The following is a 26,601-nucleotide window of genomic DNA, read 5'->3' on the forward strand; positions in this document are numbered from 1 at the left end:
GCTTGTGGCTGCCTCTGGGAAGCGCACAGCACCTTGAGGTGAGAGTCCAGGAGGGGAGAAACCCTTCTGAGACAAGTTGTTTGAAGAGTGTGGCTCTCTGTAATTGGAGAGTTTATTCAGGTTCTCTTTTTAAAATTGGGTAAACTCTGGGAGGGCGTGCCTTACAGGCCACCCACAGGAAAGGGAGGAGAAATTTTCTGTTGTCTCCCATTACACTGGGAGGGACAGGGGCGGGGCTGGAGGAAGGTGGGGTGGGGCCTATTGAGGAGCACAGAGACCTGCAGGCATAGGAGCTGCCCTCCTTCCAAGATGTGGCTTCTCCCGCTGGTCCTGACCTCCCTCGCCTCTTCTGCAACTTGGGGTAAGTCCTCCTGAAATGCAGGTAGTGGGGGACCTTTGGAAATCCTTGTCAGGGACGAGCTGGCAGAGATCCGTACAGGGCAAAGGTGTGACAGGTCTGAGGCTGTGCAGGCTCCGGGGACTGGGACAGTCTAGCCCAGCCAATCCACCGCAGCAGGGGACACAGTGGACAGTAAACCCCTTAGACTCAGCTGCACACGCCCAAGGGGGACACCGAGCTAACCTCCTCGATCCCAGTGGAGACTCTGGAACCTCTTGGATTTTCCTCCTGATTATGAACATGGCTGTGGCCAAAGCAAGGAGCGTAGCTTACCGGAATATTAATACGGACTCTGAAGACATCCCCGTGTGTGGGTTCACATCCCAGCTGGGCATTTACTAGCACTGTGTCCTCAGGCAAGGGACTTCCTTTTTCAGTGCCTCGGTTTTTCCCTCTAAAAAATGGGGTGACAGCAAAGTTTACCTCATCGGCCTGTTGTGAGGCTGAAAGGGGCTGTTTCTAAAGAGTGTTTGGAATGGAGAATGCAAAAAACGGCAGAAAGGAGTTGTTTTAAAAGACAGCGTATTAATAGAAAATTTGGGGTATTCTAGGGGGCAAAGGTCAGGAGATCATTTCAACTGCTACTGAAAAGATGCTATGACATGCATTTGCCCAGAGGAGGAGGTACAGCCCCACCACGGTGGGCCGGGAGGTGAAGCACCCGGTGGGTCACTAGGTGGAAGGAGGAAGGCGAAACTGGGGGGGGCGGTAGGAACTTTTATCTTGGCAGATGGCAGGGAAGGAAGAGGTGAGGTGGGATAAGCAGGTTCTGGGTTGGCAGAGTAGCCAATGTCAACAGTTTCTGGGGCACCGGGACTGACCACAGTGTCCGGTAGTTGACCCTGGAGTGATAAGGGCAGGATGACAGTGGGCAGGTGTGTGAGAGCCCCATAAAGAAGCCGGATGGGGTACAAGCTCTGGCCCACTGGGAAGGCAGCTCCAGGACTGCCTCATGCTGAGAAGGGCAGTCCTTCCAGAGTCAGCAAGGCCCCAGGTGTCAGAGCACCAGAACACAGGATAGAAAGACAGGCTAGGAGTTCCCTGGTGGCCCTGCAGGTCAAATATCTGGTGTTGTCACTGCTGTGCCTTGGGTCACTTTTATGGCGCAGGTTCGAACCCGTCTGAGGCCAAGGTGGTTAGGCCTTCACCCCAAAAAACCAACATAGCTAATACAGCGATGCAGGAGGAAGCTCAAAATGCATCAGTGCCATCTTATAGATGGAGAGAGTGACTCTAGAGGGAAATGTTTTTGCCCAAGGTCAACTGGTAAATCCCACTCCGGATATTATCTCCAGCCCCTGAATCCAGAGACACTGCTCTGACGGCCAAGCCCTGACAGCCCAGGCTCCATCTGGGTTTTATCTTCTTCCTGGTGCTGAGGCCAGGAACCGAGGGTAAGAGCAGGCTAAGAACTCCTCCCAAGGAGGAGTGGATTCGTCCCTTACCCGGTTACATCCTGGCACGGCCATATCATTTCCACCTTCAGAAGGTTTATACTGGCTGCCTCCATTTGCTCAGCTTCCTCATCTATCACATGGGCATACTGACACCTACCTAGCAAAGCTTTTGTAGAGATTCGTCCAAGGAACTGGCACAAGCACGTGGCACATCATAAACGCTCAAGATATGAACATTACCCAGAGCATAAGTGGCCACTGCTGCTGTCACCATCTGGCCTTTGCCTCTCAGAAGGGCAGTCCTTCCAGAGTCAGCAAGGCCCCAGGTGTCAGAGCACCAGAACACAGGATAGAAAGACAGGCTAGGAGTTCCCTGGTGGCCCTGCAGGTCAAATATCTGGTGTTGTCACTGCTGTGCCTTGGGTCACTTTTATGGCGCAGGTTCGAACCCGTCTGAGGCCAAGGTGGTTAGGCCTTCACCCCAAAAAACCAACATAGCTAATACAGCGATGCAGGAGGAAGCTCAAAATGCATCAGTGCCATCTTATAGATGGAGAGAGTGACTCTAGAGGGAAATGTTTTTGCCCAAGGTCAACTGGTAAATCCCACTCCGGATATTATCTCCAGCCCCTGAATCCAGAGACACTGCTCTGACGGCCAAGCCCTGACAGCCCAGGCTCCATCTGGGTTTTATCTTCTTCCTGGTGCTGAGGCCAGGAACCGAGGGTAAGAGCAGGCTAAGAACTCCTCCCAAGGAGGAGTGGATTCGTCCCTTACCCGGTTACATCCTGGCACGGCCATATCATTTCCACCTTCAGAAGGTTTATACTGGCTGCCTCCATTTGCTCAGTTTCCTCATCTATCACATGGGCATACTGACACCTACCTAGCAAAGCTTTTGTAGAGATTCGTCCAAGGAACTGGCACAAGCACGTGGCACATCATAAACGCTCAAGATATGAACATTACCCAGAGCATAAGTGGCCACTGCTGCTGTCACCATCTGGCCTTTGCCTCTCAGAAGGGCAGTCCTTCCAGAGTCAGCAAGGCCCCAGGTGTCAGAGCACCAGAACACAGGATAGAAAGACAGGCTAGGAGTTCCCTGGTGGCCCTGCAGGTCAAATATCTGGTGTTGTCACTGCTGTGCCTTGGGTCACTTTTATGGCGCAGGTTCGAACCCGTCTGAGGCCAAGGTGGTTAGGCCTTCACCCCAAAAAACCAACATAGCTAATACAGCGATGCAGGAGGAAGCTCAAAATGCATCAGTGCCATCTTATAGATGGAGAGAGTGACTCTAGAGGGAAATGTTTTTGCCCAAGGTCAACTGGTAAATCCCACTCCGGATATTATCTCCAGCCCCTGAATCCAGAGACACTGCTCTGACGGCCAAGCCCTGACAGCCCAGGCTCCATCTGGGTTTTATCTTCTTCCTGGTGCTGAGGCCAGGAACCGAGGGTAAGAGCAGGCTAAGAACTCCTCCCAAGGAGGAGTGGATTCGTCCCTTACCCGGTTACATCCTGGCACGGCCATATCATTTCCACCTTCAGAAGGTTTATACTGGCTGCCTCCATTTGCTCAGTTTCCTCATCTATCAAATGGGCATACTGACACCTACCTAGCAAAGCTTTTGTAGAGATTCGTCCAAGGAACTGGCACAAGCACGTGGCACATCATAAACGCTCAAGATATGAACATTACCCAGAGCATAAGTGGCCACTGCTGCTGTCACCATCTGGCCTTTGCCTCTCAGCCCAGCACCCCACTTCTTCACCCTGGCCAGTGGGGCTTCTGTCCACTTCATCTCTCTTGCAGCTCGTCGTCGCATATTCTTCTGTGAGACCAGATCTTTTGAGGGAGACGTTGACCTTCTGTCTGTATGCACAGGGGAGCAGCTGGGAGGCTGAGAGGCTAGAGCTGGCCTCCCGTTAGGCTGCTTAACCCAACCGAGGCTACTGAGGACGGCCAAGAGAAGCGTCGAGGGCTGGGCATGAACATGGTCCTCAGGCCGCTTGCCCCCTGGGGGTGCGGGACGGGGTCCCAGAGCAGGCGGGACAGGCCTGGGGTGGAAGCTGCCGGGGGACGCGCTTGCGCTCAGGGAGAAAGACCTGTGTGCTCCACGGGAGGGGATCCCGCAGCCTCTGCCCTCAGCCTCTCCCTCTGGGGGACCCTGCTCAGAGCCTCCAGCAGGAGCCTCCTCGGGCGGGTTGTGTCTCTCTCTTGCTCCAGAACAGTTCGCCGTGCTCACTTCCAGCCTCAGTCAAGCCTGACTCCTTGGCTTGCAGACCCTCCCGGACCTGACCCTGTCTCTTTCCAGGATGACCTTCCACTCCCCGTTCCTCTTCCTGCTCCCGCTGGGCACTCTCTTCCTCCCCAGGCAGGCCTTGCCCTTTGCTGGCCCTGAGCCTCGCCTCTGCCCGTTCGCATCGCTGTTTGTACCTTTCCAACCCCTTTCCCACCCCGCCACCCCCGCCTTGCCACCCCTTGCCCTCCTGCAAGCCCAGCTCCAAGTCACTGCCTCCACGAGGCCACCAATCCGGGGACCTCCCTCCCTCTTCCCTCTCCTCTGGGGACTTACTTGGTTCCTGTGCCAGGACACCGACCGCTGTCTTCCCAGCTGTAGGGTCGGGCGTGTATGGGGCTCGTTCTCCCCATGAGGTCCGACTTCTGAGAAGAGCGGCCGCCTCTTGTTCCTCCTCTCACCCAGCGCCCAGCTCAGCGCCGCCGGGGTCCGATGGATGATTGTTGCCGGAGGCTCCTGGGTGTGGAAACTGAGCGCCTTCTTCCTTCCCAGCAGGAATCCTTCCTGCATTTCTTTTGCACCTGATGCTGGGATAGCTCCAGTTCCGCTCCCTCCTTCACCCAGCCCTGTGAGGAAGGAAGGACAGTCAGGGTCCCTCTCTTTTCTGGACGAAGACACTGAGGCTTGGAGCGTTGAGCCGACTCGTCCGGGACACACCGACAGCGGCAGGACCCACCTAGCATCCAGCTCAAACCTTCACCACTGACAGGTCCTCATTTCCTCCCAATGTCCAGCAGGGCAGCCAGCCTCGCCGCCTGTTGTGGACACTGCCCAGGGCCGAGTCCTGGGGAAGTACGTCAGCTTAGAAGGCCTGGCACAGCCGGTGGCCGTCTTCCTGGGAGTCCCTTTTGCCAAGCCCCCTCTCGGATCCTTGAGGTTTGCTCCGCCGCAGCCTGCAGAACCATGGAGCTTCGTGAAGAACACCACCTCCTACCCTCCCATGTAAGCCAGGGGCATCTCTCAGCGGGGATGGTGGCCTCAAAGGGATGCAGGAAGGAGCCAAGGCAGTCCTCTGACTGACTCCTACCTTGGTCTGGAAACCTCATAAGATTGTAGATCTTTACAAACATTCCAGAACTCTCACAGCGTTCTGGAGCCCCTCATTCAACTAGTACTTATTGAGCAACTTTGCCAGCCATGGTCTATTTTCCTGGCATCTACTCGTGAACAGAACAAACCTCCCAGCCTCTCTGAGCTGCACTGTAGCAGGGGCAGAGGGTTACTACACAATACGCAGGCTAACAAATCGATTGTGTCATGTGTTAGAAGACGGTAAGTCCTGTGGACGAAAACAGAAAGGAGAGCAGGCGAGGGGACTCAGAGGTAATGCTCTAGCAATCTAGAACAGTCACCCAGCCAGGTATGTTACAGGCAAACCCAGGGATGTATTGGGAGCAGCAAAGACTTGCAGTTTGGACGTGCAACTGGAGGGGGCACCACATGCAAGTTTGGTAAGACAAAGGAAAGTAAACCCTTCTGTAGAAAAGGAGAATTTGGGCGGGACCATTATACAGAAAAATCCTTTGGAGGAAACTGGGAGTTTGTCATTTCGTGGATGTTAATTGGCTGTGTTATGACAGTCCCGCATTGGCTGAGCCGTTGCCAGGCACGGAGGAATCTTTCCTGTAGTAAATAAACTGGGTCACTTCCAGCCAGAGGTGCAAAGTTCCTCTTCCTAGTCAGAGCCATGCTTAGGTGGAGTGGAATGTTCCTTGAGCGCCCCCTCCTGACCTCGGGATTCCATTTTTCAGTGATGGTTCCCCTGTATTCATTTTCACAATTCGCTGTATTCTCCTTGAACTTCGCCACAGTGGGGAGCGAGGTGGGCCAGGAGGCGGGCATGAGTGGGTAGGGCTTTGGGGTGTTGATTGGGCAAGTTCCCAAATCCCAGATGTGTCCACACCCCAGTCACAAGCAGAGTCGTGGTTGATGTGTTCCAGCTACCTGGCCAAGTTGGGCCAAGAGAACTCCCCGCTGTGCCCCAGGGCACCTGGGACAGCTGCCAAGCACTGATTCAGACCATATTTATCTCGGCACAAGTCTTCTGAAAATTTTCAGGGTCCTGCCTCTTGCTGCGCTTTTTTCCTTTCTCCTTACTCCCTTTCTTCCTTCCTCCCTTTCTGTTAAAATAACATTCACTGTTTATATTTCCTGGTTGCAAGCAAGAAGTTTCTTTCTTTTTTTTTTTTTTTGGTTTTTTGCCATTTCTGGGGCTGCTCCTGTGGCATATGGAGTTTGCCAGGCTATGGGTCCATTCGGAGCGGTAGCCACCAGCCTACGCCAGGACCACAGCAACTTGGGATCCGAGCCGCGTTTGCAACCTACACCACAGTTCACGGCAACGCCAGATCCCTAACCCACTGAGCAAGGGCAGGGACCGAACCCACAACCTCATGGTTCCTAGTCGGATTCGTTAACCACTGTGCCACGACAGGAACTCCAAGTTTCATTTTTTAATGCAAGTATATGTTTTATTTCCTGACTGCAAAAGCAATAAAAATACGTATTACCTACAAGTGAGGAGGTACCGGTAAGTAAAGCAGAGAAGGTGAAAATCATACACAATTCCACCACCTAGGGAGACCTGCCGTTCATTTTTTTGATTCTATGGTTCCAGTCGTTTATCTGTGGCAGATTTTCCCCCTCAAAATGGGATCACATAACTTTCTGACTCCAGGTCTCACGTGTGTGCTCTCTTCCACACCAGACAGCAGTTCTCCCGCTATGTGGGCGTGCGACATTTCAACTGATTGTGACCCTCTGTCCCCAGAGTCGGCGCCAGAGTCCACAGGTTCAGGGCACAGTCCCCCAATACTTCCCTCTGCCTTCGATGCCAGCTCCACGTCCAGGTTGTTACCCAGGCCTCTGACGGAGTGGTTTTGAATCAGAGGTGCCCGGGCCCCCCTCCTTGGGTTCTATTAATTTGCTAGAGCAGCTCCCAGCACTCGGAAAACTGGTTTACTCGCTAGAGGAGCCGCTTAGCAGGACGCATAGTAAAGGTACAGAGCACTAGCCAGCGGGAGACCCACAAGATGAGGCCCGTGACAAAGCGGCTGCCAGCCTCCTGGCGCTTGGGGCCCGGCACGGTCGCCCTGAGAAGAGTTTGGGGTCACCAGCCAGGCAGCTCTCCGAACCCTGTCCTTTTGGGGTTTCTGGAGGCTTTGTGACACGGGCAGGATGACTGAAACCACTGGCCATTGGGCACGAGTTCCCCCTCCAGCCCATCTCCCTTTTCCCGACCTTTTCCAGCGGTCAGGGGGCTGTGACGGCAAGTTCCAACCCTGGAATCACACGGTGGTTCTGGCACCCAACTTGCATCCTTAGGTGAGGTCCCCAATCACCTTGTTAACCTTTGGTGCTCTCATCGCTCAGGAAATCCCAAGGGTTTTAGAGCTCTTCAGCAGAAGCTGGACAAAGTTCAAACATACCGTTCTTTCTTTCTTTCTTTTTCTGTTTTTGGCTGTGCCCTCAGCATTGGGAGGTTTCCGGGCCAGGGATCAAACCCATACCACAGGAGTACCGAGAAGCACAGCAGTGGCCAAACCGGATTGATTCTTAACTGACTGAGCCACCGAGGAACTCCTATAGGTCTTCTGACATCACAATAGCCTATCACACTCTACAGACACTTTGCATGCCTGTTTTGCTCACTGAAGTACATCATGAGATCACTCTATGTCATTAAATATCACTACCTGACACTAACAGTCGCAGTACTTTATTCACGGCGTCTTAATTTATTTACCCAATTCCTTATCGACTGTTCCAGATTTTGCAATAATATATAATTAGTACTGTGAGGAACATTCTGTACCTAAATCGTCATGCAAATTCATGAATATTTTTGGAGAAGTTCCAAGAAATTACATTTCTTTTTTTTTTGCTTTTTTTTTTTGCTTTTCCTAGGGCCGCTCCTATGGCACATGGAGGTTCCCAGGCTAGGGGTCGAATCGGAGCTGCAACCACAGGCCTGCGCCAGAGCCACAGCAATGCTGGATCCGAGCTGCGTCTGTGACCTACACCACAGCTCACGGCAAATCCGGATCCTTAACCCAATAAGCAAGACCAGGGATCCACCCGCAACCTCATGGTTCCTAGTTGGATTCGTTAACCTCTGAGCCACGACAGGACCTCCAAGAAATTACATTTCTGAGTAAGAGTATGTTAACAGTTTGCTTCCAGGAGTTCCCGTCCTGGCTCAGCAGTTAACGAACCTGACTAGTATCCATGAGGATGAGGGTTCGATCCACAGCCCACTCAGTGGGTTAAGGATCCGGCGTTGCCGTGAACTGTGGTGTAAGTCGCAAACGTGGCTCAGATCTGGAGTTGCTGTGGCTGTGATGTAGGCCGGCAGCTACAGCTCCGAGTCAGTCCCTAGCCTGGGTACCTCCAGATGCCACAAGTGTGGCCCTGAACACAAAAGAAAAAAAATAAAAATAAATACAAAGTTCCTTCCAGAAATAGTCCAACTACACTCCATTAGCTGAATTTTTGGTATGCTTGGATTTACTAAAACTTTTTTGGCTACTGAATAGGCAAAATTATGATAATAATTATCATCATCATTAAATATATAATTATGCTTTCCATTCTGCATTTATCTGAACACTAGAGACGTTGAATCTTTTTTGTAGAATAATAAGACACTTATCTCTAGAATGTTTTTTTCTTTTGTTGCTTTTGGGGCCACACCTGGAGCACATGGCGGTTCCCAGGCTAGGGGGTCAAATTGGAGCTGTAGCTGCCTGCCTAGGCCACAGCCACAGCAATGCCAGATCCAAGCCCCGTCTGTGACACACCGCAGCTCACAGCACTACTGGATCCTTAACCCACTGAGCGAGGCCAGGGATCAAACTGGCATCCTCATGGATACTAGTCTGGCTCATCACCCTGAGCCACAACGGGAACTCCTGAGTCTTTAATTTTTGATTTTCTTCCTTTATAAATAATATGCCCAGCATTGACCTAGGGAAAGTTCCCCCCTGGGTGGAAATCAAGAGGCTCTCTTTGGGGTTCTGACTCTGCTACTTGACAGCTGTGTCATCCAAGCACCTTAGTGCCTCAGCTACCACATCTACATACTGGGACCAGTGATGCCTGCTTTCTGGGGACACTGAGATCAGAAATGTGGCTTGTAATGTTCTGGGAAACATAAGCACAGACAGTGTGCAGGACAGAGTGTGGTTCCTCCTGGCTGTGTGACCTTGGGCAGATTCCCTAATCTCTCTGCGCCTCAGCTTTCTCAACTGCAAAATGGGGATAATAATAGAACCTATATCATGGGGCTATCTGAAGATTAAATCAGTTAATATTTAAGGAGAATTTAGGAGTTCCCGTCGTGGCGCAGTGGTTAACGAATCCGACTAGGAACCATGAGGTTACGGGTTCGATCCCTGGCCTCGCTCAGTGGGTTAAGGATCGGGCATTGCCGTGAGCCGTGGTGGGGGTCGCAGACGCGGCTCAGATCTGGCGTTGCAGTGGCTGTGGCATAGGCTGGTGGCTACAGCTCTGATTAGACCCCTAGCCTGGGAACCTCCATATGCCGCGGGTGCGGCCCTAGAAAAGGCAGAAAGACCAAAAAAAAAAGAGAGAGAGAGAGAGAGAGTATTTAAAACAACCACTGGGATGCTGGGAGGGCTCAATAAGCAGCATTGATGATACCCTCTCCTGCCTCTTTAAGATCTGCTCTAGGGATATCGGGCTTGCCTGTGACGGGCTGATGATAGAATCTTCGCACGTTAGCGAGGCAAGTCCCTTACAGAAACCACTCCGTCCCCTTACACCTGGCAGACTGGGACCCAGAGCAGGCAAGGAAGTCACCCAAGGAAACCCAGCAAGTGAGTGGCTGGGGCAGGGCTAGAAGGCGGTTCTCCTAAGGCGGCCCCACAGTTATTTCATCCCTGCGCTGCTGCGTGCCCTAAACACCTGCCATTTAAGTGATAGCTCCCGGTTTCTGGAACTCTCCTGTGGACAAGAACACGCTTCCCTGTTGGCAGAATCCCGGTGGACCTAGAGCGGGCATCATGCAGCGCCCAGCAGAGAGCTGGTCTGGCCCCAGGGCAGGCAGGAAATGGTCCTTTCCAGGCCCAGCAGCATCCAGGCATCCTCCTTCCTTGCCCCAGGGCAGCCCGAGGCTCTGGGAAGGGAAGAGGGTCAGGGGTCACCACACAGGTGCCTGGGAGACCTTGGCGAGCCTGAGAAGCCTCCACTGGAAACCCCAGGTGGTCTCCGACCTAATCCAAGGTCTGAAGTTTGGTAAGTACAACTCACACTACTGGCTGAATCCTGTCAGTCCCAGGACCAACCTGACTGCAGGAGACAACACCTTGCTGAGCTCTGATTGAACCTCAGCACTTCTTCCATCTCCTTGCCCCTCCCAGGTGCTGCCAAGAGCCAATTGGGGGACAGATGCTCTCAGATCTATTTACCAACAGAAAGGAGAGGCTCATTCCGGAGTTTTCTGAAGACTGTCTCTACCTAAATATTTACACCCCTGCTGACCTGACAAAGAGGGGCAGACTGCCGGTAAGCAGTGGAACCGCGGGTCCAGGCTGGTGTAGACTGGCAGGGATGAGGGCAGTCCTGGGAGGGGGCATCTCGGGCCATGGCTGGTCCAGGGGCCTCGGGGATTCCTTTACCACCACAGCCTAACCGGACGTCAGGGGACACAAGGTTCCTCACCCCAGTTCCTCCCAGTGACCGACATAGGGCCTCTGGGGAGTCTGCTGTCCATCTGTAATGCACATTGTAATTTTTCCAACTTCTCTCATGCTAATAGATGGACAAGGAGGATGACTCATAATTGCTAGATTAGGAACCAGATTCCCAGAGAGGCTAACACACAATTTCCAAAAATGCTGGAGCAGGAAGGCACCTTGGAGACGAGCCAACTGCCCAAGCCCTCCTTCACAGATGGGGAAACTGAGGCCCAGAGGGGCGAAGGTGAGGTCACAGAGGCGGCTTGGCGGGACTAGAGCACGGTCTCCTGATGGTCACACTCCTGCTCTTTGACCCACACTAGCAAGTGGGGCCTGTGTGTGGCTTTTCCTCAGCACACAAAGACCCTCTCTGACAACTTCCAGTGTCCCACTGTCACAGGTTGGGGGACAGGGCCTGAAGCAACAAAGAGGCCCTTTCTTTTGCCTTTGACAACTGTCAAGAGTCTACTGTAGCTAATTTCCCTTCCTCATTATCTTTGGCCCAGGCTGAGGACCCCGTGAGTCAGGATTTCCCGAATAGACAGAAGCCCAGAGATGAGGCAGGTGTCCCGGCTCCGGCTAGCTGGGGGGACAGCTCAGCTGGAAAAGGAGGGGTCAGTGGGCTGGAGGCAGGAGGGTGAGAGCACCCATCCATCTCTAGGAACACGCTTCGCCTGGTGCCCAAGCGTGGGGGGTCTGTGAACTGGTGACTACACCCTGGCCCTGCACATGCTTGGCTCAAAGGGATGGGAACAGCAGTTAATGCATTCATTCATCCATTCATCCATTCATCCCTCTGTGAGCTCCTCAGTGCCCCCTACACGGAGCTAGAACTGGGCCTTAGGAGAAAGGAGGAACACGAGAGCTCGACCTCACAGCCTCTGCCTCCCGGGATCTTCCCATCTGGGCCCCCAGAGCTGGACACGCTTCCTCAGCAAACCACTGCTGACCCGGTTTGGCTCAGGCTGGACTCAGAGGTGACCGCACCCTCGGCCCCTCCCCCGGGGGCAGGCAGGGATTGAAGAGTAAGAGGTACGGGCTCCGGAAACCTGGAGGCAGGAGAACCTCCACTTGTAGACACAAGGGGCCCAGGGTCTGGCTTTAAATCCTGGTTCTGCCTTTACTACCAGGGAGCCCAGGCTCTGTTTCCCCCAAACCGCGATAACCCCACCCGGGGTTCAGTGATGAGTATCAAGATTTATGTCAGTGTCTGGCCCAGCACCCGAGGCAAGTCTTCCTGAGGCATTAGTTAGAGACGAAGGAAGGAAATCCCTCCTGTCCCAGCAGCCAGCCTACTGCCCGTGGCCATGGGCTGCTGTGTGCTGGGCGGCTCACATGTGGGCTCTGGAGCCAGACTGCCAGGGTTCAAGTCCTGGTCCCCCATCTATCAGCAGTGTGGCCTTGGGGTGGTTTATCGTTTAATGCTTAGAATAATACTTGGCACATAGTGTATTTTTCAAGCTACTTTTTAGAATCGGTTATTACAATATCATTATTATTTGCCACTCTCACTTCCTTGCTATATGTACTCTTTAAATTCAAGAGCCATGCAGTATGAATTGTGCCTCCGGTCTCAACCTCAATTCCTACCACATTCCCTGCCATCTAGTAGTTTTCAGATCATATTCATCGGAATGATTGAGGACTTTCTTTTTGCATTTTTATTTTATTTTTTTTTAGTGCCACACCTGTGGCATATGGAGGTCCCCAGGCTAGGGGGCTAATCAGAGCTACAGCTGCAGGCCTAGGCCACAGACACAGCAATGCCAGATCTGAGCCCACTGCACCTACGCCACAGCTCATGGCAACACCGGATTCTTAACCCACGGAGCAATGTCAGGGATCAAACCCGCAACTTCATGGTTCCTAGTCGGATTCATTTCTGCTGCACCACGACGGGAAATTCCTGATTGAGGACTTTTTGGAGGAGGCGGCTCTTAGGCTTCCTAGTGACGATGAGTGGGATTTAGGGAGCAGAAGAGGCAGCAGGAAGCTTGTTCAGAAGGGGTCCCACCCAGTGCATGTGCTTCTTAACACGGTATTTCACACACGAGAGAAGCTGATCTCACCCCACCAAGGAAACTAAGGTCAAGCTGAAATACAAGGGCCACTGCAGGCAGAACGTGCTGAGCTGCCTGAGGGTCCAGGAGTGAGGATGATGGGACTGCTGGGGAGAAGATGACACTCTCAGCCTTGGCTGCTCCCATGATGATGTTCTCAGCATGAAGAGCGCTGAGAGGAGGTGGCACTGGAGCTGGAGAGACAGGCAGGAGCAGTCCCTGAGAAGGAGGGTGGCCTGGGCCACGGCTGAGAGAATGGTTCAGTGACCACCCAGGGAGCCAGCTCTGCTTCCTATCACCAGTATGGTTGCTTCCTCCCCGTCCAGGTGATGGTGTGGATCCACGGAGGAGGTCTGGTGGTGGGCGGGGCTTCCACCTATGATGGACTGGCCCTCGCTGCGCATGAAAACGTGGTGGTGGTGGCCATCCAGTACCGCCTGGGCATCTGGGGATTCTTCAGGTAAGACCAGGGACTCTCCTCACGGCACACTGCCCTCCCCAGTGTGAGGGTGCTGGACTCAGCTCTGGTCATGCAAGCCCTCCAGGGGACCTCGGTTCCCTGGTCAGGCATCCAAGTCCCCTCACACTGGGCGCCACCTACCTTCTCATTCCTCAGCCACCCTGGTCCACTTACTTCTGAGCTTTTGCTTGTACAATGCCTAATCAACCTGACAAACTCCTATTATCCCTGCAAAGCCCAAGCCAAATGTCCCCTGATCTGAAGTCCTCGTCTTTTTCACTGCTGCTGCCCCAGCAGAGGCGTACTTCTAGGATGACGGTGAACCCTCACCACCCCTGCGAGGGGCTTACACATCTTCCCTCAGGGGGAAGGAGGGGAGGAGTGGACTCAAGGTGGGAGCCCCGTGAGTTCTTGTGGGTGAAGGAACAGATGGCAGGAACCGGGAGCTTGGGGAGCATCAGGCCCCAGGGGACACCACTCCTGGGGGGAATGTCGGGCTCACTCTCTCCATTTCCTTCTTGGAATTTGGCACACGCATCAGTGAAGCCTTGCGTCTCCTCCACGAGTCTCCTGGTGACGGGAGCCTGGTTTCCTGCAGGCACAGTTTCTGAGCCTTTTCTGAGTGCACTGGCGCGGGACCTCTAACCCTGAGATGGCCAATGGTGGCCTGGGGGAGGGGACCTCACCTCTCTGGAAAGTCCTCTGGGCTGGAGCAGGGGTGTCCAGGCGAGTCGGTCCAGCATGTCCACCTTCCCTGAGACTCGCATTCCCCCCAAGGCTGTGCACCTGCTCCCAGTTCCAGTATAACTGCGCACACTCCCCTGGCCTCTCCCCCAGCCTCTCTGCCACGTCAGTCAGGGTCTCACTCTGATCCGACACAGGGCCGCTCTGGTCCAGGTCACCAGGGACCCACAGCTCCTGCCCTCCCCCGCACCTGGCAGCATCCACGCATGGACCCTCAGTCTTTGGGAAAAGCTCCCTTCTCTGGGCTCCAGCCACCTCCTGCCTCATGGCTGCTCCTTCTCAGCCCCTCCCTGACCCTCCTCCTCCCCGTCTCAGGCTCTGTGTGTGTCTCCCAAGCCGGTCCCCTGGGTCCCTGAGTCACCACAGGGGGCACTTCCAAGATGCCTGGTTTTAGCTCCGTTTCTCCTCTGAAAGCCACGTGTCCATCACTAACTACCTCCTGCCGCCTCCACGGGACGTCCAACGGACACTCACCTTCCAGGGACAGACGTCACCCTTGACTCCCACCGCCCTGCCTGCCCCCCAAACACCCCCACTTGCCCCACAGGGGCTCCTGCTCAGCTGCTGGCAGCTCCACCCTTCTGGCGACTCAGCCTGAAAGCCCTGTATTTGCCCAGACTCTTCTCTTGTCCTCCCACCCCGCATCCCATCCCCAGCACGTGCTTTTGGCTCCACCTTTACAGCATATGCAGAATCCAGCCACTTCTCACCTCCTGCCTTGTACTCACCCTATTCACAGCCCCCTGGGTCTCTGCCCTGGTCTGTTAGAAGAACACCTACCTTTATAACCCTGCTATTTTAAACCCTGTCCGAGCCACAGCGTAGCCAGGGTCGTCACTGAAGACACCAACCGAAGCGAGCCACCATCCCCTGCAATGTCTTCCAACCTCGCTTACAATGACACTGACATCCTTACCAAGGCCTTCAGGGCCCTCCGTAGCTGCATGTCCTAACCTCACCCTTTTGCTCCCTGGGCCCAGGGCCTTTCCACTTGCTGTATCTTCTGCCTGGAATTCCCTTCTTAGAATATTTACAAAGCGCACATGCTTATTCACTCAAGTCTATACTCAGATATCACGGCCTCAAGGAGGCTGTCCTGGTCATGTGATCTGACATAGGACCCCACTGCCCTACTCCTGCTCTGTCCCCTCACCGGGTCTTACTTTTCCTGGATACACCTGCACCCCTGACATTGTACTCTAATTTCCTCTGTGCGTTTGTTTAGGATCTGAAGTGTGAGCTGGGTGTAGTCGGCGGTTTTGCCTGCTGTGCTCCACGTGTGCTTCTGCTCTTAGAACAGTGTTTGCCTCATAGCGGACGCTCAGTGACTGGAAGCAGGATGGATGTGCACAGCCCACAGCACACAGGCCACAGGATGGGGGGCAGGCCAAGACCCCAGGGTCAGGGCTGGGGAAGCCTGGTCTTTCCCAGTAGCCTCAGCCAGCCCCCCAGCCCCAGCTGTGGTCCTGAGAGCCCTGGCTGACCTCTCTGCTGTCACCCCCACCCTGTTCTCTTACAGCACAGGGGACGAACACAGCCGGGGCAACTGGGGTCACTTGGACCAGGTGGCCGCACTGCACTGGGTCCAGGAGAACATCGCCAACTTTGGAGGCGACCCAGGCTCTGTGACCATCTTTGGAGGTCAGCAGGAGGGGAAGTGTCTCTGTTCTGGTAAGTGTTCCCGGCCCTGATGTGGCTGCTGATGGGACCCCTTGCAGACCAGTCAGTGTAGTCATGCAACTTTTATTTATGGGCCTGACACTGGGCAGCACCAGATGATGGGAAGTTAATGTTCAACCAGGAAGCTCAGAGCTCAGCTTAGTGTCCTGGGGCCATAAGGAACACCAGTCACAGCTGTAGCAGTGACGTTATTTCTGTCCCATGCTGGCTGAGGTCTACCTCACCTTCCTAATCATTTTACCCTTAGGACTCACCTGCCTTCGCTTGGGAGGGGCGGTGGCTATAAATTCTAAATATAAGGAAAATCCATGAACATCTGTCAGAGTGTCATTGTTTTCTTGTTGCCAGACTTACATGTCCGTGGGTCGGGAGCACTGAGACCAGGTCAGGGGCCTCCTCTGAGATGGGGTGATGGCGTGCCCATGACTGAGAGGGATGGGGCCGTCTCTGGGAGTGAGGGATGGAGCTGGGCTGTAGGAACTGGGGGAGAGAGGACGGGTCAGAAGATGGATGGGGGATGGGACAGAGCGTGTGGGACACAGACAGCACCTGGGACCCGATTTGGGGCTGGCACTTGGGAGACCTGGAGGCAACCAAAGCTGGAAAACAGGATTAGAAGGTGCTGGGCGCTATAAACTAATCCTCCAGCTGCCTCACAGTTGAGCAGAGGCTCAGGGCTGTTACTGCGCTTTGAAAACATATGTCCGTTTCACAGTTAAACATAAAGAGTAAACTGCTCTAATATTTCATAGAGTGGACAAAAGTCCAGAGAACCCCAAAGAACAAAGGCCATTTACAATCCCATTATCCATGGATAGTCTCTGGGAGCACTGTAATCTGTGCTTTTCTAGTGTTTATTCTCCTGACTTCCCCAGATCACCTGTCTGTCTGTCTAGCTCTCCATTTATCTATTTACCTACCTAGCTATTTATTAATCTATTTGGAATTTTTAAGCAAAAACTTTCCTTAGCATTACAATACAACATAAACTTTTCCCCAACCATGAAGCAATCTTTCATATTAGTTTTGGGGGCAGGCGAAAACCATTGTAAGAATAAACAGAGCTCATTTACCCAAAGTCATAATATTGGAACCTTGAGTTACTTCCAGTTAGAAACACCACGAACATTCTTAACGATTGCTGAGTTTCTCCATGTTCTTTTTGCCTAGGAGGAATTCTGAGTAAAGGAATTGGGAATCAGAACCTTAACGTGTTGTGGGTTTAAAGTGTTCCCAGAAATTGCTCAGCTGTCTTTCAGACACTGCTGATCGTTATAAGCAGTGTACATGCCCACACGCCTGCTGTTCTGCCCCTCACTCTGCCCCTGGATGCCTCCAGCTGAGGGTTTCTAGCAGAACCTGGGCCCCAGGACCTCCAGGGGAGCAGCCCAGGGCAGATCCGTGGATGGGGTGGCTCTTGAAGACCCCTGAGCACTGACTCCCTTTCTCCCGACTCGGCTCCCAGGTGTTGTCTCCCTTGGCAAGAACCTCTTCCACCGGGCCATCTCTGAGAGTGCGTGGCCTTACTGCTGGCCTGGTCAGGAAGGACATGAAGGCTGCAGCTAAGGTAGGCCTCTCATGGCACTGTCCTCACACCCTTTGCCCTGCTCTCCTGCAGTTGTCAGGGGCCTCTCTCGCCCCGGGGTCCAGCTGACCTCCTCGAAGGGCCACACAAGTGGGGAACGGCAAGGCCACAGCTCCCCCAGCCTCCCACTTGAACTGCTGAGCAAACTGGGGCAGAGAACAGAAGCTCTTGCCAAGGTCAGAGAGTGATCAGGGCAGAGCTGGACTCAAGCAGGGGACTCCGGACTGCCGGCCCCACGCAGTCTCCACTGAGCACACTTCCCAAACTGCGCCCCGTCGGGGCTGGGCCAGACAGCGGACAGTGGGCCATCCTCCTGTCCTGTCTCTCTGGGCCTGGATCTGGTGCCAAGCCACTGGCACCATGTGGCCTGGAGTGGATTCTCCCGGGGCCATGTGACTGGGGCGGGGTCCTGGTATTCCTTCATTCCTTCACTCAACAAATAGTTTGGACATAGCCTGACAGCTAGCAACCTCATGAAGCTTCTGTCTAAGGGAGGAGACAGATTCATGATGACATAATCACATGGATTATAAAATGTCACCAATGACTAGAGCAATAGAGGAGAGGTTCGCGCTGTCACCACAATAGCCAAAAGGAGCACTGAGTCCAGTGTGTAGGGATGGCTATCAGGAAAGGCTTCCCGAAAGAAGGGATCCATGAGTTGGGATGCGAAGATGAGCGGTAACTTACATGGTGAGGAAAGAATATGCAGGCAGAGGGCACAGCCTGTGCAAACGTCCTGAGGCAGGAGCAAGTATGTCAAGCGACAGAGAGTGAGGATGGCTGGCCGTGGCCAGAGCAGAAAGAGCAGATGGAACGGGGCCTGAGCTGAGGATGGGGCCACTGGCAGGGGCCGTGCCGCCTAGGCCCCTGGTGAGGACGTGGCCTCTATTTGGAGAGTGTTATGAAGCCAAGGAAGGGAGAGCTCTGCTGAGGAGGGCCCTGGAGTCAGGATGAGGAGCATCTTGGTGGGGCTGAGAGAGCTGGTTGGGGGAGGGGCGGGGGCAGCAGCCAGACTTAAAGGGACTGGCCCGTAGCAGGGGAGGAGACAAAGACCCCAAGAATTTTTTTAAAAATTGCTGAGAATGTTTCCTATTCTCAGTTGTAAAGCACAGAAGCCCATTTTACCAAGTTGAGTCAAGAACGTGGAATCTATTGAAAGGAAACAAAGGCGGCAGAAACGGGGCTGGATTTCCCTATCCAACAGGACCAGAAATTGGCAGAAGAAAGAAGCTAACATGCTTATTCTTGCTTTTGCTTCCCCCCTTCTCGTCCTCCCTCTGTGCTCTTGAATTTATTTGGTTCACCAAATAGGTACTGAGCACTGATTGTAAGTCAGACACTGGATCGGGCTCTGGCAGCCCCCACACACTCTCCTGGTGCCGCCATCCTGCAGCCTGACTTCTCTCATCTGCACCTTCCCCTCTGGCTGCACTTTGCAAGTGTCTGGCCTGAGGCCAAATGGCTGCTAATCAGATGAGCGGAGACTTGAAATGAGACAGTGGGATTCTGGACTCCATGCTCTTAAACCCCGCTCATTGCGGCCTCTCTGCGGCTGTGGTGTTCAACTTTGAGACAATTATGCCCACTTTACAAGAGATAAGGTGACAGAGGCTGAGGAGTATAATTGTCATGACTGGGACCCAGGACCCATGCCTAAGGTCTGCAGTATTTCTGCCACCATGTGCCGCCTTTAGAAATTGAGGCTGGGATAGAACATGTCACTATTGGTGGAGGAAAGGGACATGGCTCTTGAATCCTGCTGTCGCCTATGATCTCTGCAGCAAATTGCTGTCCTTGCTGGGTGTAAAACCACCACCTCGGCTGTCTTTGTTCACTGCCTGCGCCAGAAGTCAGAGGACGAGCTCTTGGACTTAACGCTGAAGATGGTAGGTACACCTGCTCTCGTGGCCACACAAGTGCCCTACCCTGTGAACATGGCCCCAGACTTCAATTCAGCTGACCCCTTGCCCTGGAAAAACCATCTGAAACAGGGTTTCGCGTCTTAGGAACAGTGTCTGCCTCTGGCTCTCAAAGGGGAATTTCCTTTTTTCTTATGTGTTATGGAATATCTCAAACTTGAGCAAAGACAAAAGAAAAAAACAACAACAACATAACCAACAACTGTGTAAAAGCCATCACATCTATCAAAACTTACTTTTTCCAATCTTGTATTTTAAGAGATGAAACACTACATATTTTCAGAGTTAGTTCCCGTCCTGAATTTGGGAATGGCCTTCTTTAGAACCAAGACTTTGAGAAAAGCTGTCCTAATCTGTCTCATTTAATTCAGAAACCACCACAATTAGAACCCAAGTGGCTCAATTTCACGATTTCTGAGCACCTGCCTCAGTTGAGAGTCTAACATAACCCTTCATCCACTCATCCCTCCACCCACCCATTCATCCATCTACTCATCCACCCATCCATTCATCCTCTTCTTACACAACTCTCCATCCAGCAGTGAATCCAACTGTCCATATCTTTTCTTAAGTCTAATATCAATTCATCTATAACTTTCACGCATCTATATCAACCATCCATACATCCGGACTTCATCATCCATCCCTCTAAAATCAGTGATCCATCCATCACCTAATCTGACAGCTATCATCCACTTATCCATCCAATTTGCCCATATTCCATGTACGGACTAATTCCATCCATCGGTCACAGCGTGGATGGTAGGGACATAGTTGATACAGTTCCTGCTCACAAGGAACGCTTCAAGGAGGAACACAGCCACAAACCCAGTGGACTAAGTGTGGTGGGAATACAGAGAGAGAAGCACTCATTACACTGAGCAGGGATGCTTCACAGAGAAGGTGACGTCCAGAACTGATGGAGGCTATGGTCACGGGTCATCACAGGAAGCTGCTGCAAGACCGATGCCCAGAGAATACAGCATCAGGCAGAGCCAGCGGCAACTACTGGAGTAGCCTGGCTGCTGGACTCACTGTCCAGACCCTGGACTCCTGAGGATACTCCTGGACTCCCAGGGGCCAGCCACTACCCCTGGACGCTGCTCTGTTTCCATGGGTTAAGTCCCATGTAGCCCTGGATCCTGGTCTCTCAGGCTCAGATAAGGTGACCGATGTGCTCAGAGACAAAAACACAAGGTGTTCTGATGCCTGGGAAGAGGCACATGTATTTAGGCAACTCTCCATGTGGTGCAAGACATCCAGCTCCTAAAGGGACAGGTGGTGACTTTGGGAAAACTGAGAGAGCCTAAGAGCCCTTTGTTATCATTCTGAGAGTTTCTGAGATCATGTGATGCTGTGATGATCCGCTCTCCCCAGCACACACACACACACACACACACACACACAGACACACAGACACACTCCTAGATGGCAGGGCTACAATCTGTAATAGAGGGACCCTTACTGGTGACATCCTGCATGCTGGTCAGACGTGTTAGCTACAGTGTCACAACAAATCCAGTACACTCTTGGTGAACTCACAACGAAGAGAAACGTGAGGTAGAGTGGATTTCAGTGGCTTTGTATTAGTCAGGATTTTCTAATGCCAGATGAGAAAATGCACCTCAAAGTGTGGTAACAGAATCTTTAGGGAACTTACCGAAAAGTCCAGGAGTTCGGGGCTTCAGGCTTGTCCGGATCCAGATGCACCTGTGATATTATTAAGAAACTCTGTCCCTCGGATTTTTAACTTTTTGTGTTGGCTTCATTCTCAGGCAGGTTTGCTCCCTGAGGAGATTAAGGAAACAACAGCTCTTTAGACTTACATTCCATCTCAGTAACTTTCTCAATAACTCCAGCCAAAGTTTCGGGTAAACTCTATTGAACTGACAGGTATATGTGTGCATCGCTGAAATGATCCCTGTGGTCAGGGAGGTGGTGCACCCAGGTCACATATAGATGCCTGGATTCTTGGGGTGGAGGGGCTAAAAGGGGGACCCCTAAAGGAAATTAGGGTGTTGTTTTGTGGGGGAACAAGAAGGAATTCGGGTGGAGACACTCAGGCACAAACAACTGTCCTTCCTAGAGCTCCCCTCCCCCACCCCACACCTCACCCAGTGCTCATGCCCAGGGGAGCCAGTGTCCTGCTTTCCCGGGAGATTTCTCACCCTCCTTCTGCCTTTGTCTTCACAGAAATTTTCCTCTTGATTTGCATGGAGACCCCAGAGAGGTAAGGACTTTTGGTTTCTTAATTACACGTTTTAAGCCTTGATACCTTAATCTTCAGCTAATAAAAAGGAAAGAATGAAGGACTTCTTCATAGAATCATGGTACCTCCTTGCATTTACTTGTTGGAGTCAGAGAGGGACAGTGGCTTGTCTGGGTCACACAGCCAGGAGACCAGACACAGGACCAGAACCAGTCCTCTGACTGACTCCCAGTCCAGCACTCTCAGTTAGGAATCCTGTGTCCCTGTGTCCCCCACCCCCTCATCTTGTTTCCATCGCCAAACATGCCCCATTGGGAGAAGGCTGGACTAGAAACTCCCACTGTGGAGGGTGGGGGTGGGGACCACTGGATGAAGGGCTCTGTCCCAAGGAGCCCGGATCTTCTCCTGGGAGGGTGCAGGGTGACCGGGTGTGCAAGCTGCACTGTTGGCAGGGTCCCAAGGAAAGGAGCCACGAGTCTCAGGGCTGAGGACACCACCCTCTTCCCAGCCTCGTGGGAAGCTCCAGCAGCAGCCTCCCCAGGGCCGGGCAAACATTGCCCTTGTCAGCTGGTGTTTTGTGGTAACTCCATATTACACAAAACTAACTGTCCATACAAAACACATATTACATAAAGTATCTTCAAAGAGAAAAATAACAACACAAGGTGGGAAAATGAGTTCATATGCCCTCAGGAACCTGCCTCTGGGTTCCCCCTGGAGCTGTGGCTTTTGTATTCTCCAAATCCCAGAGTCGCAGTAACGTTGCAGAAGTGACAAGTAAGTACCACAGATAATGAGAACTGACTGTAGATGGAGAGATACACATATACTTCTAATCTTACACTCGTCATACTGTCTATTTTTATACCAACCGGAGTGGAGATCTGCCCCCATCACCTGACCCCTGCTGGCCCCTGGTCAGAGCTCTGCCCTCTGGGGTCCACAGACTTGGCCCTTTGTTATAGGACCCCGACTGTGTGGCCACGGATCATGGGCACACAGGTCTGTGATGCTGGCTGTGAGCTCAGACAGGTGGAGAGGGGGCCGTGGGTGAGACCTCAAGAGGGGACCACACTGCCCTCTTCCCCAGAGCCATCCCTTCCTGCCCACTGTGGTGGATGGAGTGCTGCTGCCCAAGATGCCTGAAGAGATTCTGGCTGAAAAGGATTTCAACACTGTCCCCTACATCGTGGGAATCAACAAGCAAGAGTTTGGCTGGCTTCTGCCAACGGTGAGAAAGCGCAGGCTTCTTACACTCGACAGAGGCCCCACCTGTCACATGACCTCTCCCGTCTCTGCTCACAGGACCCTCCTTCTACTGACCCCTCTCTGGGACCAGGGCAGCTGTGCCCTTCACGCAAGCTGACATTTCCATGGACACCTTCTCCACAGTGGCCCAGCTGTCACCTGGGTGGAGTGGCCCTGGAGACCCTTGTCCCCAAACACTGTCTGATTGTCTTCCCATCCAGGAACCCTGAAATGTCAGTGCCGGGAAGGCTGGTAGAGATAATCAGGGGGCAGATGAGTCCCCGAGGCCTGGAAAGGGGAAGGGGCTCGGGAGTTAAGGAGACCGAGGCCCGGGACCCTCAGCCCCTCCCCCTGGGCTTGGTGCTTTCCTAGTTTCTCCATAAAACCTCACACAACCTCCCATCATCTCACTGAGGTGTGAGTATCTCAAAGGACTGGGACGCTTAACAATGACACCCTCTTCTTTGCATGCTTTGATCTCTAGAAAGAAAGCCCACTTGACTTCTTGATTTTGCCAAAGATCCATGCCAGTCAAGATAACAAAGGGACCTTCAGCCTGCATTGGTTTGGTCCCCTGGTCACTTTGGTTCTTCCTGCCAGTTCCTGATGATTCACCATTGCTCACCCTTTGTTTTAACAGATGATGGGCTTCCCCCTCTCTGAAGGCAAGCTGGACCAGAAGACGGCCACGTCACTCCTGTGGAAGTCCTACCCCATCGCTGTAAGAGTCTAGGAATCTGGGAATTGGCTGAGCCCCAACGAGGGGCAGGAGATTTTCCCACTTTCAGAGTAACTGTTGGAAGAATGTGGACTGGGATCAGAGGGTTCTGCCTGATTCTTTTTCCTTTCCCCATCACTCCTCCTGTGTAGACAGAGGGGGGCAGTTTGCACAGGTCTCAGGAGGTTCACCATTAACATGAGGAGGGTCACTCACCAGGGGTGGTGAATCAAACTCCAGAAATGCCAAAACTAAAGCCACTAAGTCAACAAATAGGTTTAGTAAGAGTTTATTGTACATATAAAAATAGTTTGTGACCCAAGAGCTTCCAACTTCAAAGACTGATATGAAGCTGGGGGTCTGAAGTGGCAGGATGGCTTATAAAGTGGAAACGAGAACGTTGTTAAACTTTCCAGTGATCGCTTCTTAGAGTAGAGGTTTCCAGATGGCAAGGATTGGTTAAAAAAGAGATTATCTCATACCATTTTAGGGAGTTGACTTTATTTTGTGATTGTTAGAGGCATTTGCAAAAAATTACCTAAGCTGAGCTTTGCTCATGTGCATGAAACAAGCTTGAGTTTGTTTTGTTCACATGGCTGATATGGTTTTGTCTACACAGGTCGTTCTTCAGTCTGGTCTCCGCGTTGTATTTCATTTTAACAGTGGTCACTTTCCCTCTCGATTTATTTCAGAACATCCCTGAGGAACTGACTCCAGTGGCCACTGACAAGTATTTGGGGGGGACAGACGACCCCGTCAAAAAGAAAGACCTGTTCCTGGACTTGATGGGGGATGTGGTGTTTGGTGTCCCATCTGTGACGGTGGCCCGTCAACACAGAGGTGAGTCCCAGACACTGGACAGGAGAGGGACACGGCCTTGCCAGCTTCCCTGACTGTCCTGCCCAGCCCTCAGCATAAACACCTAGGTGGAAACTGCTGAGGTCATGCATCTGAGGCTGACCGAATTTGCCCTGGGTTGCGGGGGGGCGGGGCAAGGCACTCACCTATTTTGGTTTCCATCAGAAAAAGACTCCCAGAAGAGGATCCAAAGGCAAGGGGTTTATTTGAGAGGTGATCCTAGAAAACACCATTAGAAGAGTAGATTAGTGATGTAAAGGAGAGGAAGCCAACCCACACTGCACTGTCAAGCTGGCATCACTGCTGACACCTGGGGCTGGGGGGCTCTGGGAACCAGCAGAAGACAGGTCTCAGGGTTATCCCGAGGGAGAGGTGGGAGAGCTGGGCTAGTTCTCCTCCTCCTTGGACAAGTCACTGGTTGAAGGCAGTCCCCAAGGTGTTGCTAAGTGTCTGGGCAGAGCGGTCTCTGGTGGCCAAAGGCCTCAGACAAAGAGCTACAGATGCTGGAGGCAAGTCAGGCTGGCCTGCTCTGAAGAGGGGCTGTGGTCAGGCCCCAACAGCATCTGCCCCAGGCTCCTCACCTGAATTACCGTGATCTGCGGGGCCACCGGGAAGATACGGGAAGTTTTGTCTTGGAAGGTGTCCGAGGTCAGGGCTAGCTGCAAACTAGTCTGCTAATCAACGGACCTGGGGTGGAGTGTGGCCAAGGATAGGATCCGAAGTACTGTCTGGGACCAAAAAGGCTGAATTGAGTGAGCAGGGATTGTGTGGCGCCCATGGTCTGGAGAATGCTGGTGTCTGCAGCCGGCCTCCTTCCATCCCAGTGTGAGCTGGGTCTCCCAGCACCTTCCAACCTCACCCAGGGCTGTGGGGGTGGGAGGTCAGGGGCGGATGAGTCACCTGGAGAGGAGGTGTCCCTTTGGGGGGCCTTGCTGAGGTCCTCACAGGACCCTTCCTTTTCTAGGAGCCCTCCTTCACCTGGTCTGCAAGCCAGGAAACGGATCTCTGCTCCAGAACTCTCTCTCTAAACATACCGAAAGAGTTGTACAATTCAGATCCTTGGAAGCATAATTAAAACCTATCTACAGCTGACCTAGTATGTGCCCAAGCGTTCAGCACAGTCACGTACAGGTGCTGGTTACCACGTCCTGCTCCCAAGCTCCTCAGGAAGCTCTTCTGCCAGGGGCTGCCTGGGGTCAAATCTGTTCTTTCATAAACTTGATCTTGCTTCTTCCTACATGTCTGATTTGTGGTTCCCTCTTCTGCATTGCCTGCGGTTCCCACCATCCTGGGCTTGGGTTTTACTCATCTGCTCTCTCATGACACTGCGTTCAGAAACTAGATCTCACTCATAATTCCTCCTTTAGACGTACCTGCTCTAAATTTTGTCTTCTAATAGGCTTTCCAGGTCTTATGCGTAACGTAAAAATTAATTCCATGTTATGTTCTTGTTCAGAGAACACCATACAATGGGCATTTCCTTAAAAATCCGTAAAAATCATTGAACATATTTCTTATTTCATGGAATGAGCGATTAAAATGTATTTGGCATTCCTGCCCTCTTGAACATTTAATGTCGCTGCTCAAAGGTCGATGCTACGGAGAACATGCTGCTCAGCCTTATGTGCATAAACCTTTACCCACGTCTCTAAATATTTTCTCAAGACTGGTTTTCAGAAGTGAAAGTATTAGGCTACACTGTGGCAGTATTTTGAAATACTTCAAACATGTGCTGAAATTGCTTTCCAATGTTCTAAGAACGTGGATTTCTTAATTCGCTCAAGTGGGATATTAAGACTACAAAATAATAATAGTGGGAAAATTAAAAAAAAAAACAAAATAAAAATAGTGAGGCCAGTTTCTTCAGCACTTTCTCACCAAAAAAAAAAAAAAAAAAAAAGAGAGAGAGAGAGAGAGAATATCATACTATTTTAATTTGCATATTTTTGGTTACTAGCTCTCTCCTTCCCTCTGCTTCTGTTGTTGTTCCTAATTATTATCAAAATCTGTGACCTACATTCCTTCGAAAAAGTGTGATTGTAGGAGTTTAGAAATATCAGTGGTTTGGGAGTGCCCGTCGTGGCGCAGAGGAAACGAATCTGACTAGCACCCTGGAGGACGCAGGTTAGATCCCTGCCCTCTCTCGGTGGGTTAAGGATCCAGCACTGCCGTGCACTGTGGTGTAGGTTGCTGACGCGGCTCAGATCCTGTGTTGCCGTGGCGGTGGTGTAGGTCAGTGTCTACAGCTCCCATTTGCCCCCTAACCCGGTAGCCTCCATATGCTGAGGGTGCGGCCCTAAAGAGACACGCACACAAAACAATC

The 26,601-nt window shown here is 52.4% G+C and overlaps 1 pseudogene across 1 annotated transcript in view; it reads left to right on the forward strand.

Moving 5' to 3' along the window:
* Positions 1–210: 210 nt before the first annotated feature.
* Positions 211–26,601, forward strand: part of LOC110255234 — a 30,019-nt pseudogene continuing 3,628 nt past the window's right edge. The window contains exons 1-11 of the transcript XR_002341147.1: positions 211–361; positions 4,831–5,038; positions 10,477–10,621; positions 13,181–13,314; positions 15,578–15,729; positions 17,204–17,305; positions 19,108–19,325; positions 21,439–21,475; positions 22,545–22,685; positions 23,343–23,423; positions 24,113–24,260. The product of XR_002341147.1 is annotated as a liver carboxylesterase-like (transcript). The remainder of the gene's footprint in view (positions 362–4,830; positions 5,039–10,476; positions 10,622–13,180; positions 13,315–15,577; positions 15,730–17,203; positions 17,306–19,107; positions 19,326–21,438; positions 21,476–22,544; positions 22,686–23,342; positions 23,424–24,112; positions 24,261–26,601) is intronic.

This window comes from Sus scrofa, unplaced genomic scaffold (assembly GCF_000003025.6).
Source record: "Sus scrofa isolate TJ Tabasco breed Duroc unplaced genomic scaffold, Sscrofa11.1 Contig2031, whole genome shotgun sequence".
Lineage (NCBI taxonomy): Eukaryota > Metazoa > Chordata > Mammalia > Artiodactyla > Suidae > Sus > Sus scrofa.